Below are 23,450 nucleotides of genomic sequence, written 5' to 3'. Positions count from 1 at the left end.
AGTGATAGACGGGCTCTACAAGAATCCCTGTACAAGGTCAATCAATGGAAGGACTGGGGGGCCAAGAGCAGCTAATGGATTGTGAGAAGGCACCTACAGTTATTATGAATTTTTAAAGTACCTTCAGCAGTTGAGATGGCAATAAATCAATGAGGACTTATTGGGGGGATCAATTATGCACACTTTAAAACATTTAATAACACATAATGAAGAGGTCCCGGGATGGCTGGGTGCTCAACAGTGAGCAACCTTTTCGGAAACTTCACTGATGAGCCCTTCACTGATTAGCCGCGTTAAGGACGATTGCTCTGACAGTGTTGCTAATGCAACTGATGGAAAATATTACATTCGATCAAACTTCCCTTTATGCAGTACATCGATGATTAAGAAGTGACCGGTGGCTATAATGTGGCTCTTAAAACCAACCAAATAAACAAAAAATAGCAAATAAATATCATCTAAATGTTTTTCTCAATGCAGGAGGAAGCAAATCGTTTCCACATCCTCCCTCGAGATGTAGTCTCTTTCTTGAAAATGGCCCCATAATGAAAAATGAAAACGTGACATTTTCTAAAGCTCATTATAGGGATAGCCTCAGGCTTTCCCCTGTGGCACTAATCTAGATGCATTGAGCTCAAAACAATGTTTAAGTTGAGCCACAGCACATTAAAAGCGTCTGAGTAAACCTGTCCCCCCTCTCCGTGCCCTGTTCCTCTCAGAGCCCATGACCCAGCCCTCCCATGTAGTTAAGCTTTTTGTGGCTGTAGGGGATGTTTATGTTTAATGGATGACTCTTCATACAGTACTGTCTGCTTCAACGCTACCACTATAGCTGTGGCACTATAACACTTAGCAGCTCATTTGCAATATTTAAACAATTATCCTCCATCTGTTTGGGACTCAAAGATGGTGTTTTTCCATAAACACATATTTAGTCTAAATTAGTGTATCTCAACTGGTGGGTCACAGCTCAAAATTGCAATAAAATGTGTGTAGTTAAGGATAGGATAGGCTTAACAACTTTTAAAAAAGGAGGACAGAATGCTTCTCACACTCTTAAAAATAAAGGTTCAAAATATTATTTTCGCAGCAGTAGAAGGTTCTCAGAGCAATGCCATACAAGAACCATTTTGGGTTCATCAACCTTTCAGCGAATAGTTTCTTCAGTCTTTTTTACATTTTAATTATCTGAAGAAACTTTTGTGCATTTGAAAAGTTTCATCAATGTTAAAGGTTCTTGAGAACCATAGTTGTCAATAAAGAACCTTTTGTTGTCAAGTAAAATTCTAGGACCTGGTGCTTCTACACCTCAGTCAGTTTTGGGGCTTCGGGTCAACTGGGGAAAAGAGCAAGCTCTCCCCCGTACAGAGAATCTTTTTTCTCAGGGTGGAGTTAGACTCGGGAAGGTTTACGGCGCTTCTCACAAGTGAGCGTGCCAAGTCCGTACTGAGCTGTACCTTCAGAGGCAGGATGGTGGTACCACTGAAATACTTTCAGAGGCTCCTGGGGCATATGGCATCCACAGCCGCAGTCCTGGCCCACCTGAAGATGCACGATTGGAGTAGTGCTTTCTTTCCTGCAAGAAGGGTTGGGGTGTGACTGTTATCCTCCACTTTGAAAGTGTAGGTGGCTGCTATTACAGCACATCACGATGCAGTGGACAGCCGGTCCCTGGGAAAGCACGATCTCATTGTCATGTTCCTGAGGGGTGCCAGAAGGTTACATCCTCCTGGACCTCCCCTGGTGCCCTCCTGGGATCTCTCTATCATCCAGGCTGGACTTCAGAGGGGTCCCTTTGAGCTGCTGGATTCAGTTGAGCTTAAATTCCTGTCTGCTAAGACAGCGCTCCTGCCCGCACTCACTTTTTCTGGGAGCGAAGAGTGCCTTGTGCCACCCAGAGTGCCACCCATTGTATCGCTTCCTCCCATGCGTTGGCGCACGGTACATCTCTGGCAGACATCTGTAGAGTTTGAAGTTGTAGATAAAACAAAGATTACTGGAGTATATTTTTAGAAAATGCTGTTTCAGTTTTCTACTTCAAAATCGAATGTTTAATTCAATGTGTTATTTGAAGTCTCTTTCTAATTGTATGTGTGAAAATTAATAGCCGTTTGTTTGTGAAACTTAATAGGAATCTCTGAGTGAAGATAGGTTTTTTTTCAGTGTACATTTTTGCAGAAATTCTTCTAATACTTGGTAGAATCAATCAAAATTGTGCAGACACATACGTCAGGTTGTGTCACATAACTTCATCCTCAAACTATGAACTATGTAAGGTAAAACAACAACAAATTACATTAAACATGTTTTAACTGCAATGCGTGATATGTTGAACATAATTTGTTTACTATTTGTCAGTCACTATGAGTTATGTCGTGACGACATATGGGGTCTTACTTGGGAGCCGAATCCTCTTTAATTACGAGAAAACGGCAATGTAATTTGGCTAGTGGATTTTGCACACCTGAGCCACTCCCCGTGCATACAGGTATAAATAGGCAAGAGGCTGTTCTGGGTGGCATTACGGCAAAATTAGTGGCGTCCCTGTTAATTCAGCGATTCCCCTGGGTGCTTCATCAAAAGAGAAGTTTCTGATCATGGACAGCTCGCGTCTTTTTTAAAGATGCCACGATCAATGAATGTTCTGGGTGTCCAGCACACTGAAGCTGTGTTCTTGGATGGGTCATGCGTTCACTGTGAGTGTATAGCCATTGTAGCGCTGCGATCGCACCTCTCGCTCCTCACGAGGATAGGAGGGGCTCCCTCTGTCACTACCCACGATGGCTTCTCTGCTACAAGCAGAGAACCATCAGCTAGTGCTCTGGGCGTTCTGAGGGCTACAGTGAGATCCTCTCCACTGGGACAGTCCCTGCGGATCTTTCACTCCTCCTGCAGCAGCTGTTCTGTGCGGCTCCCCGGTGATTCTGCTGTGTCGTCTGATGGCGTGCCCAGCTTTTCATTCATTGCACTGATAGAGGATCAGATGTTGATAGCAGCATCGGGGATGGGCTATTGTCCTCTGAGGGTGAAGATTCGGCGGGGCTGCCCCACTCGGGTATTGTCATCACTGCCGAATCATAGTTGCCGGCCATGCTTTCATTGGGCTGGAGGCGTGTACACCTCCCCAGCTATCCAGCACATCTTGCCTCCTGTGGTTGATCCACCCCATACCGAGACCAAGTCAAGGCTGGCGCATCGAGCCTCATGCAGGAGTGTGGTTTGTGGATGCAATGCCTTCCCGCGCATCATCGACCGGTCCCTCAGGGGACACAGGGAGTCCTGCCGTGATTAGCCAGAACACAGTGCTTTCTGGGCCATCCAGCATTGATTCCCACCGCTGCACCACAGCGGGGGTATGTCGATTGCCCCTTGGTGCTACTCACATGGAGTTTGGGAGTGTGGGTCCCGCTGACTCATTCGGACAGTCTGACTCAGCTAAGTGATTCAGTTCGCTAGGTGACCCCCCATATCCTAGAGACTTTGGTGGCAGTCCGAGATGCCCCTGACCTGTGCAAGGAGGATTGCTGTCCTATTTGGCAAAGAACGCAATCGAGCCTATCCATCCAGCCGAGATGGTGTCTGGGTTTTACAGCTCTTACTTCATCATGCCCAAGAAAGAGGTGGCCTTCGGCCAATACTGGATCTGTGAGTCTTGAATCAGGCCCGATCAACAAGCTTCCATTCAAGATATTGACGCAGAAGCGAATCATCAGGTGCATCCAGACTCAGAATCGGTTGGCAGCAGTCGACCTGAAGGATGCTTACTTTCATGTCCCAGGACCTGGTGCTTCTACACCTCAGCCAGTTGGGCTTCGGGTCAACTTGGGAAAAGAGCAAGCTCTCCCCCGTTGCAGAGAATCTTTTTTCTCAGTGAGGAGTTAGACTCGGGAAGGTTGATGGCGCTTTTCACAAGGTGAGAGTGCCCAGTCCATACTGAGCTGTACCTTCAGAGGCAGGATGGTGGTACCATAGAAATACTTTCAGAGGCTCCTGGGGCACTATGGCATCCGCAGCCTCAGTCCTGGCCCACCTGTAAAAGATGCACGATTGGAGTAGTGCTTTCTTTCCTGCTAGAAGGGTTGGAGTGTGTGACTGTCACCCTCCACTTTGAAAGTGTAGGTGGCTGCTATAACAGCACATCACGATGCAGTGGACAGCCGGTCCCTGGGAAAGCACAATCTCATTGTCATGTTTCCTGAGGGGTGCCAGAAAGGTTACATCCTCCTGGACCTCCTCTGGTGCCCTCCTGGGATCTCTCTATCATCCAGGCTGAACTTCAGAGGGGTCCCTTTGAGCTGCTGGATTCAGTCGAGCTTAAATTCCTGTCTGCTAAGACAGCGCTCCTGCCCGCACTCACTTTCTCTGGGAGCGAAGAGTGCCTTGTGCCACCCAGTGTACCGCTTCCTCCCATGCGTTGGCGCACGGCACATCTCTGGCAGACATCTGTAGAGCTGTGGGCTAGGCAACACAAACACCTTTGAGAGAATCTATAGCTTACGCGTCGAGCTGGTTTCTTCCTGTGTGTTGAGTAATAGGTAATTGGCGAGAAGGACCGGCCGGGGTCATGCTTGCTGCAAACCATTCCCCCCTCACACGGGGATACGAGCACCTTTCTCTCTCCCAGTCGAGTTCCCCGGATGGCGAACCCTGGTCCAAGCATCCTTCAGCACCCCCAACAGTCAGACTGGGTGGATCAGTCTGACGCCATGGCCCAGTATTGGTGTTAGCTTGCCTGGGTCCCATGGCCCAGTATTGGTGTGGCTAGATGTTCCATATTGCTTGATTCCCTGCGGGACAATCCCATATATGTTTTCCTCCACTGTAAGGTTTCCCTCTTGGTGAACCCGTTACAGACCATTATGTCAGGCTCTGTTTGCCAGTGGATCCTCCCTACTCTCAGGTAGAGAACCTGCCTTAGAGTCCCATTCCATATGTAGTAACTGCCCCCAGGCCTGGATCAGTCCATATCACGGTCTCCACATGATATCTCCCTACGGGTAGGATGTGGCCTCCGTAGTGCCCTTCTCCTGAAGATTTGCTTCCCTATCATTACTGCCGAGCTGTAAAACAACAAACAGGAAAGGTGTGAAGCACCTTTCACGAACGTCGAAATCCCTTCTCTTAAGAAATTATTTTCTGTTGCAGGAATGGCAGCTTGGTTATCTCCAGCAGCGATGTATTTACCTGTGGTCCCTTTGGGATGAACCTGTCTGACATGCTGTGGCTTGTCAACACTTGCAGCACCATAGGTTTGTGACGGGGTTCAGGTTGTGGGTGCTTTTTCCCATGTGTCGTCATGGACATAACTCCTGTAGTGACCGACAGATAGGGGAACATCTCGATTATGTACAAAACCATTGCTGGTTGCCAGAGGACGAGTTTCTCTGCTCCTCAGCATAAAGTCTGATAAGTGGATGCACGGTGTCACCTATTTAAACCTGTATGCAACAGGGAGTGGCTCAGGTATGCAAAATGGGCCACTAGCCAAATTTTCATTGGCGTTTTCTCTTAATCAGTGAGGATTTCGGCTTCCAATTAAGACATAACTCATATGTCCTCATGACATAACATCTCCATTCCCTCCATCAGGGAACGAGGGTTACGTAAGCAACTGAGGACGTTTTTTTTTTTTTTCAGTAAATTTGAGAGATATTTATAAAACGAATTGATTTTCCTATTCAACCTAATCATATTACTGATGAATTCGGCCTAAGCAGTTCATAGTAATATTACAGCTTGATCTCATTAGTATTTATAGCAATATTTGTAATTATTACACATAAGTCCACACTTTAGATATATTACGTTTTTGATATGCATTTTAGATTCAGATCACTGTCTCTTTGTTATTAATATACATTTCAGTGTCTTTTTCAGCACATGAAAATGTTATGTGTGCTAGAACCCACACTTTCCATACGAATACCCTTCAGTTACTAATGAGATCACATTGAATATTAATACATTTCAGTGTGGTTTGATATTCTGGACATTTTGTACGATAACCAACAAATTCTGATGAAACAAGTTTTACATTTCCACTTAATGTCTAGTGCAAAAAATCTGTAATCCTGAAGCCAAGCAAGGCTGAACACCACTTCTACCCACTTCTGCAAATTTGTTAGTTTCTCAGACATATTTTATCCTTTAATGAGCATAATTTGCGATTGGAATTACTGTACTGGCATGAAAAGGTAATATTTGAATAGATAAACAGGTGTTTAGGGGGGGAAAAAAAATACAAGTACATAAAATCAATATAAAAGCATGTGTGGTGGATTTTGGTCAGTTTGTATGTTGTTTACATGTGGTGCTGTAAATTCATTTTTCATTACTTTGGCTCAGGCATCAATCCCAGTGACAATTCCTTCCAGATGTTTCTGTCAGTCCCGTGGGTGTTTTAGTATCTTTGGCTGGCATACTCATCACCAAGCGCACATCTGGTCCCGTCCATCTCAATCAGACAGAGTCTGTGAGAACAACCTCTTTATATCAAACGATTAAAAAGAGCTTCTGCTTTTCGGCTCTTCAGATTTGATTAAAATATAATTTTTTCAATCAATTTTTTATCAGCAACATAAGCGATATAGGCTGTACTTGAACAACCCCTGTCATTAGTGTCATGCTGGAATGCATATAGGGTATTAATTTGTCTGTAAACGTTAATGCTGGAAGGCTATTTTAACTCATTGTCAGGTTAACTTCTTAAAATACACTCTATGCTGTGTTCACAAACATTACTGTATTTTTCCCCTATGTTCAGAAAGGCTGCTTAATTTTGATCAAAATACAGTAAAATTGTGGAAACATTATAATTTAAAAAATCTGTTCTATTTCAATATATTTTAAAATGTAACTTATTCCTGTAATGGCATATATGCATTTTATGCAGTTATTATTTGGGTTTTCAGTTGACATGATCCTTCAGAAAGCATTCTAGTATGCTGAACATTTTTATTTTTTAATCCCACAGTTGAAAACGATAGTGCTGCTTAATATTTTTATGGACAATACATACCATGATACGCATCTTTTGCAGGATTATTTGCTGAATAGAAGTTAAAAATAGCAGTGCATTTATTTAAAATAGAAACTTATAAATAAAAATATAACAGTCTTTATTGTCTATTTTGACAAATTTAATTGCATCCTTCATGTATACATTTTTTATGCAGAATTGATTCTCTTTTTTTCTTTCCTTAAAAAAAAAAAAGAAAAAAAAAGTAGTTACACTAAACTTTTGTATTGCACCTGGGTGAAATTTTGACATCATTTTTTTGATGTTGGAAATTTGGGGAAATGTCAGGTGTTCTTTTTGTCTATACACACTAATGATTTTTTGATCAATATATATTATAATATATATATATATATATATATATATATATATATATAAATTATATATATATATATATTATATATATTATGTTTGGCAGAATAATGTAAAATATTCTGTAAAATAATGTCACCAGATTCAAATGACTGTTGAAGGTTTGTTAAAATCAAATTATTATAATATACTGTAGTTTACAGGTACCACACTCAAGACCTTCACTTCGAACCATTTCCGAACAGCAACCAGCAAACGCTCTGTACTGTCAGATTGAACGGTTGGACCTGCAAAGAGAGCGATGGACAGGAGTTAAAGACTGCACATCAGCCAAGCGATTAGTGGAGGAGAGCAGCGTGTGGGGGAAGAGTGAGTGACAGGCGGTTCGTGGCCCTGTGCAGGTAGACGTTCATGCTTGGCTGAGCTGCACTCAGACAGGGGAGATGACCCGGAGTTTGGCCAAAATGTTTACTGGCAGATGTGTTTTAAAGGAGTCCTCCTTAGCTGGTCATGGCAGCGGGAAAATACCCTGCTGTTCAGCGCATCTGCAACACTCCACTCGGTCCACGGTTCTACCTACAAGAATCCTGACCTTTTAAAAAGAAATGATGGAGAAGCTGGCCATGCCTTGGATTCCTCTTTTTCTCTCTGTCTTTCTCTCACTCCCTCCTTCCCTTTCTTTTTTTCCATACCATTGAACCCCTGTCTATGTTAGGCTTAAAGGCAAATTCTTTCCCCCCTTTGCACCCTGTTTCACATTACTTTTAAGTCTAGTGCTGGCCCGGCCTGAGCCCCTCGGCTCTTGGCTTCTGTGCAGCGGTTCGCGTCAGAAGTTACGATTTGTGATGCGCAGATGACATGAGCAGGGAGTTGCTGGTGGCTGTTCAGACGGCTTTTGCAAACTAAAGCCTGTAATGTGTTATGTGATGTGACTGGAAACCAGCACCAGCAAACTGCTGTTTTCCCCAACACACAATATAGTGTTTGTTATACTGGGTTAGGGTAATGGACAGATCACCATATGGTAGAGGAGTAACTTTTTGTATCAGGCATTTTCACTTAGAAATCGAAAGCTCTGCATGTCATCAATATGTTTGCACTACCAAATGTATTCTAAATTTGCCATAAAATTTACAACCAGCTGAAGCCACACATACAAAAAATCAGATACTCACGATGGACCTGGATATAGCATTCAAAATCTAGCATTGAAAGTATGGGGTTAGTAAGATTTAAGGGTCAAACTTTGTTTTAAGTTCCAATTCTCATTATTAACAAACCATTAATAATGACTTTTGCCTCAATAAACATTTAATTTGTTGCTTAATAATAGTTAGTAATGTAGCTTTTAAGTTTAGGTATAGGATAAGGGATGTAGAATATGGTCATGCAGAATATGCTTTATAAGTACTAATAAAAAGTCATTATGTTAATAATAGGCATGCTAACAAGAAACTAGTTAATAGTGAGAATTGGTGCCTATACTAAACTGTTACCAATTTAAGTTTTTATTTTATTATGATTTTTTTGTCAAAAAAATATTTTTATTCAGCGAGGAATGCATTTAATTGATTAAAAATGACAGTAAAGTTGTTACAAAAATAAATTATGTTCTTTTGAACTTTTATATTATAAAAGAATCTTGTGTGAGTAACTGCTTCCACAAAACAATTAAGCAGCAACAATCATTTTCAACTTGGACAATAATGAGAAAATGAATATTTTCTTCAGCACTAGTTTCAGCATATTAAAATGATTCTGAAGGTTCATGTGACACTGAAAAACTGGGAGTGATTGCTTCTGCTAAATTAAAGCTGTGCCATCACAGGAATAAACATATTTTTAACCCAACATAAATGCCGCATTTGTGAGCATAAGAGACTTCTGTCAAAAACATGTTGGTAACACTTTTTTTTTTTACAGTGTCCTTGCTACGCATTACATGTATTTACTATAGTAATTAAAAAAGTAAATTGTGCGTAATTAAAAGAAACTACCTAGCCTAAACCAAACCCTAACCATATAGTAAGTACATGTGCTTCAACTAATATAACACAGTACTTTATTTGTGTAATTACACTGTAACAAGGCCACCTTCAAATAAAATGTTTACCCAGGCTGTTTAATGAGTTTGGTTTTGTGAATAGTACATTTGATTTTACTTGAAGATTTTTCTGCGCATGCTCGAATCTTGAAACTGAGTTTGAGAAGAGTGCAAATGCGCAGGAGACAGAGGTGACGTACGGAAAGCCCTTTACTGCATGCTGTATAAGCATGAGTTTACTGTGTTTTACACTGTTTCACTACGTGATTTACACTACCAGCGGGCACACACTTTCTCATATGCAGAAATTTAGATTAAATAAAATTGCAACAAAGTAAATTTATGTTGTAAATCTGGCAGATGTTTTGTTGGATGAGAATTTTTTCTGTGCACATAAATATGCAAATTATTAGCGAATGAGGCCCGCTGACTGTGTGAATGTAGCCTGAGAGAGTACTTGGAAATCCATGGTCATAATGATGCTGATTTTCCTAGTTACATAGTATGATGCTATGTGCACTGTTGCATGAATATACACCATGGCATCTGCCTACAATGCTGTTTAGTATAATTACAGATTGCAGGCAGGGAACATTCACATTCACATAAAAGCATCTAACTGATATTTGCTATATCATAGGTACTGGTTTCAGATAAAGGCAACCCTGTTGCAGAGCATGATGTGTTTGTGTTTAGGCTATGCTCTGGGCTGGATCCTGCTATAATAAAGAGCTTTATAGAAGTGGACAGTAAGCCACCCTGGTGCTAACACTCACACTCTCCCGCCTGTAGGGTGGTCATAGCTCACTGAGCAGCTATCTCTCTGTGGCAATGAGCTTTTTAAAATCCAGCACAACCCTCTTAGTCCTCAGAGTCTTTCACTGGAACATGACCAATATTAACTCTTAAAGTACAATGTGGGAAAGCCTATTTGTAGACATAGTGTAGCCTATTGTATGTATGACATATCAAAAAAAGGGGATATATAACTGTATTGATAAAATATAGCAAACATGTCACTAAAACATTTTAATGAAAAAAAAGAAAGAAAAAAAAAATTAAGGGATTTTTCTCCCCTTAAAAAATCAACTAAACTGCTCATTGGTATTTGAAAATAATTTGTACACCAAATATTTAATTTAATTCAAGTTTATTTGTATAGCGCTTTTCACGTTACAAATCGTAAAGCAAACTTTTCAGAAAAAAAATAAAAAAAATTGGTTGGTGCATTTGAATCAGATACAACTGCAGTACAAGCTTCTGAGATGCATTATTTGAATGCTTGGCCAAAGATATGTGTCTTTAATCTAGATTTAAACAGAGAGAGTGTGTCTGAACCCCGAACCGTTATCAGGAAGGCTATTCCAGAGTTTGGGAGCCAAATGCGAAAAAGCTCTAACTCCTTTAGTGGACTTTGCTATCCTAGGTACTACCAAAAGTCCAGTGTTTTGCGACCTTAGGTAGCGTGATGGATTTTAGCGTGGTAGAAGACTAGTTAGGTACGCAGGAGCTAAACCATTAAGGGCCTTATAGGTATAACTGATACAGAACTTAATAGGTAGCCAGTGCAGAGACTGTAAAATTGGGATAATATGATTATAACTTCTTTACCTGGTAAGGACTCTAGCCGCTGCATTTTGGACTACCTGTAGCTTGTTTGATTGAAGATGCAGGACAAACCACCTAGTCCAGTCTAGAGGTCATGAATGCATTGTGCATCAGAAAACAGGTAAGATGTGTAGTTTGGCAATGTTTCTAAGATGGAAGAATGCTGTTTTTGTAACATGGGAACTATAATTTTCAAAAACAACAAGTTGCTGTCTAATATACAGTAACCACCCAGATTTATGACTGTAGAGGAAGTAACAGTACATCTGTTTGGTTGCAAATTTTAATCCAAGATATTCTGTGTACTGTTTTTTGGTCCCAATAAGTAATATCTATGTCTTATCCGAATTTAACAGGAGAAAATTATTGGTCATCCAATCTTTTACATTTTAAACACATTCTGTTATCTTAGATAATTTAGAAGTTTCATCTGGTCCTATTGATTATCGTCAGCATAACAGTGGAAACTGATCCCGTATTTTCTTATAATATTACCAAGGGGCATTAATAAAGTAATTTGGTGTTACTAACATGAAAAACGTGGACCCCTTTAGATTCTCATGTCAAGTGTCTTAAAATATGTGATAATTTGTCCTTTTTATGACCAGGCAACATTAGTTCCGGTTGTAAAATGGCATGTGGTGTAATTACCCAAAAATTGATATTTTTGTAATTTAAAAATCCATGCCAAACTAATAAATAATAAATAAACAATAAATAAATAAATAAACTTAAAGCTAAATAAACTTAAAAATAAAAAGCCTTAAAAAGTATATTTTAAACATAATGTTATTTCTTTCATGATTGTTAGGACCACATGACATTTTTATAATCATGAAACAAAACATTATTGTTTTATATACATATACATATACATATACACACATATATGTATAACATGTGCATACCTTCAGATATACTGTATGCCAGACCCACACTTGTCATCACCACAGCGTTTTACTTTGTTCAACACTTATTATTCTCTATATTTTTATTTATTTAATTTTTTAGGCTTGTTGCAGCTAAAGTATCTTCAGGCATCTCACTAGGGGGGCTTTCTGTGCCCAGGGCATTGTTTTTGCTTGAGAAAAGTCCCTACAAGCCAGCAGATATAGAGCAGAAAAAAAAAAAAAAAAAGACACACTCAGCCATCACACCTGAGAGAAAAGAGAGCGTTAGCAAGCCAACAGCAAACAACTCAAATCTCTCTCAGCCTGAGCTGACAACAGCCAGCACAGGCTTTCCCCCGGTGACTGTGCCTGCTGATAATTTACTTTTCTGGGGAGGACATGTTTGTCGGGGGAAACCAATGGCAAGGTTTAAATAATTGATAAGGGGGACATTTTATTGAGGCACACCAAGATTTTTGCTGCTGTCCCTGAGGTCAAGTGGTTCACTGTGACTGAAGGTTTCATTTCGAAAGATGTGCTGACAGATGAATGTTACAATCACTTAGTGTTGTTAAAACCTCACTTTTACAAGCTTAATTCATCTAATGTGTCAAGCTCTGACAGGTGTACTGGTGACTGTATAAATTAATATCTACCAAACCTATGTTAATTGGAGCTATGCTTGTCTTTCCATATCCATACATCTGACAGCTATAATGTGGCATTCTGCTCAGTAAAAAACATGGGTATGTAAATCCTAGTTCCAAGATGAATCCACTATGGAGTATTTTGCAATGGGCAGATATCCTTTATTAAAAATTAGACATAGCTGGCTTTGACAAAAAGCAAGTCCAGAACAAATATGGATGTTTAGTTTCTCTGCTTCTCAGCTTATTTATGAGGTGATCATTCTTCCACACCTCCCACTAATGTATTTTATTTTATTTCATAGTAAATGTCACTGGGCGGTTGGCTTGAATCCTCCATCTTTTATTTAAAAGCAATTAAGATGTTCTTGGAAAATTTTAACTTAGAGAGTAGCTACACAGTTTTAAAGTTTGGAAATTCTGGATTCCCACTGAAATATTTACAGTACATTTGTATTTCTCATAATAGGACAAAATAATGTATCTATATAAATAATGTAACTTTTGCACACTTTTAAAATAACCATAATTTATTAAATTTTTTATTATTAATGTTGTGTTATTATTTCTCTAATTTCTCTTAAAATATCAGATACCTTTGACCGTTTTGTGACACCAAAACAATGTTAGTTCAGGCTGTAAAATAGGGTTTTAATTCTCGCCCCAAAAACACAATTATTATTAGTAATGTATTAATTATTAAAATTGTCTTGAAGGCATGCAAGTAAAATGTGTACTTGATAGTTGCACAATTTTTTTATAGACATTAAATTAAAACTTTTGTTGAAAAGATTTACTTTTTTTTTTTTTTTTTTTTAAAGCGTGGAATACCAAAAGTACATTTGTAATAACGGTTTTAAATTGTGTTTTAAACTAGTTTTTATTTTATTTTCAATATGGACACATGTGACATTGACATACATATGTTAAATATAAGAATATATGAATTGATGTGCACATGTTTTTTAAGTTGAATTTATTGTTTAAAGTAATTGAATACATATAATTATTAAAACAGTGAACTGTATTCATCTAGTTTACTTTAGCGTGTTTGCAACAGTGCTTGGGCTTGTTACATCTTTCATTTGGGGGGGACCAAAATCCTACTAAAAAAAAAAAAAAAACCACAATACCATGTGTAATCTATTTAACTAAAGCTTTCACTCAGCAAGAAAATGAGATTCCCTTTAATTCGTGAGACAATAGCGGAGCGAGAGGGCACGGGTATTATGAAGAAAGATTAGCAGTGCAGGGTCTTTTAGAAGATGAAGTTGGGACGGATCCAACAGCTGCCATTCACTCTGTTTTTAATTCAGGAGGTTTCCTGTAAGCTGTGGTGAATCCACTATCACAAGCACCTCTGAGACTCCCTTGCTCCAAGGCTGCACCAGCCAAATGTTTTTTGAAGTGCAAATGCGATGACTGGAGCTGCCTTGATGGCCTCGGCTGTGACACATGCACCCTGGGGCTAGGTCAACAACATCAGGCCTTGCCGTTCTAACACAGGTTCCATGGGGAGCCCTTGGACGTGAGCCGCCTGCCCTTCCAGCGGCGTGACGGTGGACTGCAACACTAGCATGGGAATCACAATGCAAGTCACAATGCTCCGGCCTTGTCGATATCAGTGCCTCCCCCTTCTTTTCTGTCTTTCAGCCTCATGGAGCACGAAGGTCTGACTCTAGCTGTCACCTGGGGTGTAGAGGGTTTGACCTGGCCTTTTTCCTGTGACCAACATTTTCCTCATTCCAATGCTCGGACCCTGCTACCCTCCAACATCCCACCGAAGAGCTGGAGGGCCTGCCCAATGCCTCCGACAAGGGTGGCCCCCTTTCTAGAAAAATTAAACTGCTGGAATTGAAGAGAGCAAAGCCAGGAGGGTTGAGCGCAAGAGAGAGAACCATGTCTTGCCTGTTACGGTTTTAATTTTAGACTACTGGGCTTTGAGGCCGTTTGAGAGATGGCGGTGAAGATCAGGACTTCTAAATTCCCAACCTGCCCTAAACAAGTCCGGAGCCCACCGTCGCCCGGGTCAACTTTGGCAGGGATGGGAGAGGAACAGTCCCCGAGGTAACTGTCAGAAGACGTAAATCTCACCTCGATTTTCCCCTGAAGGCTTTGGAGGAAACCATTTTTAATTTTCCTGCCCCCCCTTATTAGAACATGCAAGTTTTTTATTGATTCCTTCTCCTCTGCTGCTCTTTATAGCGGTGCTATTATGGTTGAGAAGAATACAAGAGTAGTGATTTTGACATGAGCGGTGCAGGATCCAATGAGGCCGGATTGCCTGGGGACACTTGGCAGCGCAGACGTGTATTTATCCACGAGCACGCTGACATAAAAATGATCAAAACGTCCCAGTTCTCTTTTTGTGATCCTGCTCATCCTCTCCTTAGTTTATCAGGTGTCTCTGAGACATTTGGAGAAGGTATTAAAGCGTGCCTGTTACTTTTATGAAAGTGAGAAATGGTACCCGGGCATCGGTAGTGATTATGACACATTAAATCAAAGAGGAATGGTGCTTGATGTAGACATTTACTTCTTTTAACTAAACTCAGGAGAGGCAGAAGCAACATAAAGACTGAAGTTTTGGTCTTGTAGTGCGATGTATCACTTGCTGCGGTGTTCTTTGAAGAACAACTCCCATATTGAGGATCAATCACGTTAAACAGCCGCTTCAGATTATAGAGAAGGCATGTTCGGTGTCCATTTTTCTGTGCTCCTAAATTAATACAGAACCAAAGCCATGTAGGAGACCAAAGAACGGGAAAAACAATGGACTGAAAAGCTACATTCACTATTTTCACTAGTTTTAAATCTACACAGATAGTGCATGTAGAGGCAGGTCTAGCTATCGTGTGTTGTAATTGTGCCTTTGATGTGTCAAAATGGCAGACATTGGTTGAATCTGTGAGTCCTCTACGGGCATAGGCATCGTTCCCTGGAGAGAAGTTTTGAGTTTGGGTATGCCTACACAAGAGAGGATGTTTTTTCCAGGGCTATTGTTTCTCTTATGGTGTGTGTGCATACCTCTCTCCACTCAGATCACAGCTGGAAGATGAGCATTTGGATGGACATTTTTTTCCGCCCAGGTGGTCCAAATGCTATCACCTTCATCTGCGTCACTTTTTCCTGCTTGGACACACAGCCTGACACGTGGACCATTCCGGCTGAGAGGGGTGAAAATATATTTGGTCACTGTCCTCTACCACTCCATACATTGTGGGATTAATTAAACATGTGCTTGTCAAGGGTAATTCAGATTGATAGGGTCTTTAACATCATGAAGTGTGAAAAGATGACAAAATTGCATTAACTAACGCAGAGCTAAAGTCAGCTAGTCATAAATAATTACCTCTCTTTTTAGACTTGTCATAAGGCTGAATTCTCTTCAGCAAGTCATTTATTCTTAACTTTCAAAGCAGGGGGTTTTGGTAAATTTAAGGGAATTTTAGTATTCTTATTCATGAGCATAATTTTTAAATATGCCATGACTTATTGGTCCTCATTTGATCAGGGAACAATTAAACTCAATGCTGACATCTCCCCCCACCCTTGATGACTTGCAAGTTTGTATATAAGGGAATAAACAGAGCTGGATGGTGCTCATGTGTATGATAATCACACAAGACTAATTTGCTTCTTGTTGTAAAAATCCTCAATTCACAAAGCCAGCTTTCCACATTTCACTTCTCATGCCATTCATGTGCCTTTTGTAAACATATATATAAGGCTGGCTGCACACAAGACGATTTTAAGGTCTGATTTTAAGCGACGATTTGCAGCTTGTTGCAAATGGTGTTTTGTACAAAAAATTCTCAATTGTGTGGTGTCATTACGATTTTTTAATCTGCTCCCGATTGAGACGTGGAGCTGTCTTCCCCGAACTCAAATCATAAATATCAAACTTAAAACCTCCCTGTGTGATAGTTCGCAATGAAGAGCGGAGCAAGTGTCACCTACCGGTGTTGTGTGCTTCATTGGCTGAAACTTGGCAGGCCACAAACATGCCATGAAAGCAGAACACATCACCCATATTCTTTTATTAGTTTTGTTTTTCCCTGTGAAAACAGAACGAGGTGCCAGGAGCGCCAGCTGAACAACGGTGATTGTCCACTATTTGGTTTTCTTCTCTAGTCACGTTTGATCTTGCGAGTGTCTGTGAGATCACGGGTCACTGTGAAATCATACACAATCAACAAGTGTGTGATCTTGTGGTCGGTCGAATCATCTAGGTGTGTGCGTTCAGATGATTATAAGGCTTAAAAAATTGGTCTTCATGTTTGTGGTCTACCATGGTTTTAAAATCCTTTAAGATTTGAAAATCGTCTAGTGTGCGGCCAGCCTAAAAACAACAATATACCCTTCATAGTCTCATGACAAACTTGTAATGATTTGTTTATGATTGGACTCTGTTTAAAAAAAAAAAAAAACAACAAGAATTTATACTAGGTTGATAACATACAAAAATGTGAATTTACTTCCCCGGGGGCAAAAGACCTTTTGCCCCCCGGAAAAAGAAGTGCTTTGGTGAACAAAAGATAGTACACTTAGGCATACTTTCAACAAAAAGTGCTTATTCCCCGAATAATATTACTTTGAAAGACTTACACCTATCTTCACCTTAATATAATTTATATTAAAGGGATTTTAAAACATCTGTTTCATCATTCCTCCCCACTCATTTTATCCTTATCTACCAGCGTAAGTGGAAATGGATTGTAACAGTTTATAGAAAAAACCTGAGCAATCAGTGTAAATTGTGGTACAGGCATTTGTTATACTTCTCCTATGTTCAACCCCATTTTATTCTGGAGTAAGGTAAAAAAACCACATTAGTTTAGGGACCATAGTAGTTATATGGGCTATTATAGTTTTCTCATATATTAATGCCCGATTTCGGGTATGGACCAATATTTTAGATCAATTAATCCTCCCCCATACCTTTAACTCTGGCAACCAAAATTTGCAAACAGGAAGTTAGCCAAAATCCTAGGCCAAAAAAAAAAATTAGGTGACATCATCATTTGTGAAAATGGTTTAAAAACCAAGAACTGGGTTTAGGGTATTTAGAATGAGCAACATATTAAACCATAAAAGTCAATAAATAACACCAAATCTTAAACAATAGGATTTTTTTTTGCACGGGTTTCAGCTGTTCCGTATTCTTTCAACATGCATTGATCTGATCTCAAAACAAAAATTAAAGTTTTTTTTTTTTGTTTTTTGTCCTGTAAATCTCTATAGTTTTATTACAACTCCTATCACATTAGGATGCTGCTGGTTCTGTAGGAATTTCATTCTCTGTACCTAAATTCTAAAGTGGTTAAACTGACTGTGTTCCAAAACATCCGATGATCTCCACTATTCACACTGCTGGAGAGAACTAGGAGTACTCATTCTCTCTCTATATATGGGGTTATAATCTGAAAACTGTGTTGGGAGGTGGGACAGGCGTTTACATCACAGTCAGTAAAGTTCACATCTTCTGCCTGGCCTCTGGTCTTGTGATCTCTTGTGATTCTTTAGTTTGATTTGATATGGAATAGAATGTCCTTGCACAGGCACACCCACATAAAAATGGAAAACCGCCGCACTAAAAAAAACATGCTGCATGCCCTTGTTACCCATTACCACTCTCCTAAAGGCTGAGGACAATGCCTACATTACTTCTGCTCTGCCATGTTTGGTTGGCCACTAGCGCGATATTCTGCTTACATCGCTGACAGAACAGACCCCAGTCACTTTCACACTGATATCTGTTGGCAGCTCTCTCTCTCTCTTGTGCAACGCCACCAAAACCCAGCATTCTATCTCCTTTAGTTTTTTATGAACCCGTAGTTGAAACAAAACATCTAACTTCATTCATTGTGTTTCAACCATTCCCACCAGAGAACGTAGCTTGTGTACTTTGTATTGCTTCTATGTTTCTGTAAGGAAGTACCTTACAAAGGAAGGAATAGTCTCAGTTGGCATGCAGAAAATCCGCATCTTGGTGATTAATGTTGCTAAGCTTTACAGCCTTACGCCTCCGTTTGCCACCGCCAGTGGGAGGAAAGCTTTTTTCATGGTTTGAGTTAACCAGAGAGTCATTTTGATTAGCGGGGAGGGGAAAGATACTTAAGAGGCACAACCAATGACCGAGATGGGACTTGTCAGCAGGGTTTGGCCATCTTTAGGGGACAGTTTCCCAGGACAATGGGAAGGAAGAGAACGTGGAGATATTGTGGTTAAATGAAGGTTGCAGTCTCCTAAAAGAATCCATGGAACATTAAACACTTCCCTTTCAAAACCATTATTGTGATCCCTGTTTACCAAACTGGCCACTGTTTCTTTTTTTCACCTTTAACAACAGTCTGAATCTGACAAAATTTCTCCACAGATTCTTGTGTTTTGAGTCAAAAACAGGCTAAACGAATAAAAAAAAAAAAAAAAGTACTATGAATCAGGGAATTACTTTTTGATTTATTCCATTCCACAACATTTCTCAGAAGCTTTTCTATGTTTGCAGTCTTAAGGCTTCTTTCATTTTCTTATAAAATGTATGTTTTTAAGTGATTTCACCATATGAGGCAAAACACGTTTACTATACAAAAACAAATAAATCAATCAATATTCATTAAAACATAGTGACCAAATCTGTCATGTCAACTTTGAATGAATAAATGAATTGAGGCGTTGAAATGACTTCTTCACTGCAGTAGGACATTGTTAGATTTTTTTAGTGTTTCAAAACTACCAACAGGACCTTAAAAATTAGTGTAACAGAAAAACAACACAAACAAAATGGGTTAGAAAATCTATAACTTTTTGAGAAGTAAAATAAAACAAAATATACATATTTAAAATAATTAGATTTTATTTGAATTGTTTATATACTATATATCTATATTATCTATAGAGATATATATATATATATATATATGATAATATATATATATATATATAATAAAAAAACACACTTCCAAATAAAATCAATAATGTTCATATCAATGGTTATGAAAATAAATGCAGAACCATAGCAGTGAAGTGTTTCTCTAAATTAAACGTATTTGCATGTTTAAATGTTTTTATTAATTTAAACATCTTTTTTAAATTATATACTCTCTATGATGCCTACAGTTATGTTCGAGGGACATGGTTTTAGGGGTAGTGCTAATTATATATATGAAAAAAAAACAATCATATCATGGAATATCCATTTGCAAATTGGTAAACATTTGCATTAAGAACATTCTAGATGTTTCAACTCGGATTCATTTCAAAGTGAAAATATATGCTATTTTAAAAACTTAAGTCGTAAGTAAATGTGAAATGGTTTGTCCCAATAACTAGTGTTCTAATTACAAGGTGTAATAGAAAAATAACCAGATGAGATGAAGTGCTCAAAGTTCTTCAAAAAAACATCTAACTAAAGGTAAGTCTCTTTCTAAAACTGTGGAAAGGAAACGATGCCTTCATCGAAACTTTCATGTAATATATTTTTATCACTCACTTGCATACACCACTAATTACTATCATTCTGATAATGGACACAGCTCGATGACAGGGGAGTGAACGCCACAATACTCACAACCTGTCTTTGTTGTAATAGGAGCCTGTGCCATAATGGGCACTTTCGCAGCGGTGTAAATGAGCATTAAATTTATGCCATTCACCACTTTCAATGCCACTAATGGCATCAAAAATACCAACAGGAACCAAAAACAGTGATAAAACATGGTTTTAAAAGAAAAAGACCCTGAGCTCTGCTTCTGCCAAGACACACTCTTATAATCGATCATGTGATCTCCAAGCTTAAAATAACACCGATTGACACCCATCTCCAATAGATGTTATCCCATCAATCAATTAATTTCACCGTCAGCTCTGACGTTAAGCGCAGTTAGCTCGAGCAAGACTCAATAACCGCCTGCCATCGATCCAGGCCCCCAGTCACTAAAAAAACTTCAATACGAGGTCTCGTACTGGAGCCCACTGAAAGCGCCCTGTTCATTCGATCCCCTTGTTTCCACCAAGGCCAGGGTGGATCTTCCTTATTCATGCCGCCCGCAACGAGAATCTGAAAACATTGTCCTGTGCAGGGCCTGGAAATGTTAAGAAACCAGGCAATTCATGACCCAGCTACATCACCCTGTCAGAGGGCAGACAACACCTTACAGAAGATACATCATTGATGACCTGCACAAAAATCTCAGTTCTTCACCTTCTCCTCACAACATTGGCCCAGGGCCAGTGTGCTAAAATGAAAAATATTTCACACTTCTCCAGCCTCTCAGAATGGCTTGATGGTCGTTGATCTGGATTGTGGTGGAAAATTTGTGAGGGGAGCGGGAGCTGTGGGAGCAGGTTCGATGAAGTCATGACTGTATTAGAATCATCCAGTGGGAAAATCTGTTTTTCTTTATTTTTGCGAGGACGGCTCATCCTTGCAAAACAACTGCTCCTAATTTCAGCCATAAAAACATTAGGCTTTGTAGTCAGACTGCAAGCAAAATGCCCTAACTGTATAGAGAAAACTTCATTAGGATTCCAGTTTGGGTTTGGGGCAGCTTGCGGGATGGGAGGAGAGGAAAAGAAATTGGAATGGCGTTTCTACATTTAGCCACTTAAGAAACCATTCATGGTCACATGAAAAACAACTGCAAACTTGTCTCCTAATTGTTTCAGAGCTCATCTATCTTTGAAATATTTATTAGATGATGAAAGCATTGTCATTGTAAGAAGGAGCGCTCCTCTAATTTAATAAGCATTTTTACAGGGCCGGGGTCACATTATTTCTGGAGCAAAACTCACTGAGGCATTTCTGGATCAAGTTGGACACACATTTATCTCTGTTATTTTCCTGCTTATGAATTTAAATGAGGTGTGTTTGAACTTAAATGAAGCAAATATCTCTTAAGGCAAATTATTAGAAGTAGAGATTACATGTTGAAAATGCGTTTTTAAGGTTGCTGTACTCTTCAATTTGCGTCACTTTAAAAGAGAAAAAGCCAGGACTCTGATGGTACAGGTTAGTGCCTCATGTTCGGTTATAAGCCATAATGGATTCCTCAATTCTGTAAAGCCTTTAGTCAATCTGGACGCGCTCATATATTCAATGTCTTATTCTGAATTTCCGTGAACTCAGCATGGTCCAGCCTCACTACAAAGACAACTGTCAGCGTGGATGCTTGATCAATTCAAACCCTCTCCTTCACAGGTTTTAAGAAGAGATATCAGGACTGAAACACACACACACATTTCATGAAGACAGACTGCCCCTGTTCTCATCATCTGGTCCCTGTGGGTTTAGCACCATAACAGATGGGTTTAACTGCATTGGCCTTGTTGGTTTGGTGATAGACACCCGTGTGTGTGGTTGGTGGAGAGGGGTGGGTCGCCCTGAAGAGTGTCCGAAGGGTTCAGCCAAGATCGAGTTAATGTGATTCTTTGGAAAATAATTCATGTACAAAGATCTATTGTTTTCTAAACAATAATACACACTTCCATGGGTTTCAGAATGGTTGTTTTCCTGAATTTGAAGCTGAATTTCAATTAAGGTTGTAGCAAAGAGAATGCCAGAGCATTACAGTTTGGATTGAAATAAGCAATTGCTATTAAAATGTAGTGAAAATTAAAGAGAAGAAATATAACCATAATATTTAACGGTAATTTTGAAGTGGGCAGACAGAGATATGTTTGAAAGTTTGTGAAGTTTGATAAAAGTTTAAACAAGATCTTTAAATTTGAAGGTGTCTTTGAATGGACAGGAATAGTGTAGTGTACTGTAAGATAGTGTATGTATGCTAGTGTATGTGTGTATGGTTACAAAAGCATTCTATTTTCCTATAAATGCTGTTCTTTTGAACTTTCAATTTATCAAAGATTCCTGAAAAAATAAGAAAGAGAAGAAACTAAACCATTAAAAATAAACAAGGCAAACCAAAGTCAGATGTATACGATACAGCAGACAGAACAGATCAATTTTCTAACCAATATTGCCATGCTATTGCTATTCACAAAGTTACCACGTTAATAAAGAAGGAAACATATTGTTTCTGTCTCATTCTTCAAAAAGAGGAGGAGAAACGGAAAAGCGTAATCTCACTGGAGCTGTGTTTACCCTAGGCCTGGACTGGCCACTCAGGAGAACCGCGTGAGAATTCTGGTGGCCCTGGAAGGCTATTTAGCCTTGCTGCCACTGTATTTCTTGTTATTATTATTATGCCTGCTGAATGTACAAAAGAATTCGCCATTCGATAATACCTCTACTAATAAATATCATGATTGGGCGCAATAAGGTCTAAGAAGTAGGGCCAGTGTAAATATCGGAAATCAGCTTGCCAGCGCTGGGAGAGAAAACTCAAGGAGCGGTTTGTTTGTGGTGATTTCAAATGTCAACATTGCGTACCAGAAAATCTCTTACCCCACCTTTTAAAACTGCTAGGCCAATGTCTTAGAAGCTCCCCATTCACTATTAATCACTCAAAATGACTGTTTGTTAAACTTCATTATTATCTATTGTAAAGTTACAGTGAATTTAGAGGTTTAGAGGGAGAGACAACAAACACACACATACCATTACACAAAGTAAACCATGGTTTTACTACAAAAACAACAACAAAAAACATCTACCAAATCACAGTTTAACATGGTATTTGTAGTTAAAACAATGGTTTATACAAAATGGTAATCAAATCTGACAATAATAATAATACATAATAAAAACCATGGTTACTATGCGTTTTACTTATACATAAACCATGGTTAATGTAAGGGAAAAATATGGACTCATGATAATGTAAATAAACAAGTTCAGTATTAGGAATTTAAAGATATTGTCATTATTATTGTACTAATTTAACATTTAGGCAATTGTTAACAAAATCTATTGTTAAAATATCATTTAAGTCCACAAGATATATATGTGTCCGGGGTTAACATTATCCCAC

This window comes from Cyprinus carpio, chromosome B6, assembly GCF_018340385.1.
Source record: "Cyprinus carpio isolate SPL01 chromosome B6, ASM1834038v1, whole genome shotgun sequence".
NCBI classification, from domain to species: domain Eukaryota; kingdom Metazoa; phylum Chordata; class Actinopteri; order Cypriniformes; family Cyprinidae; genus Cyprinus; species Cyprinus carpio.
Note: the sequence above shows the minus strand (reverse complement) of the source record.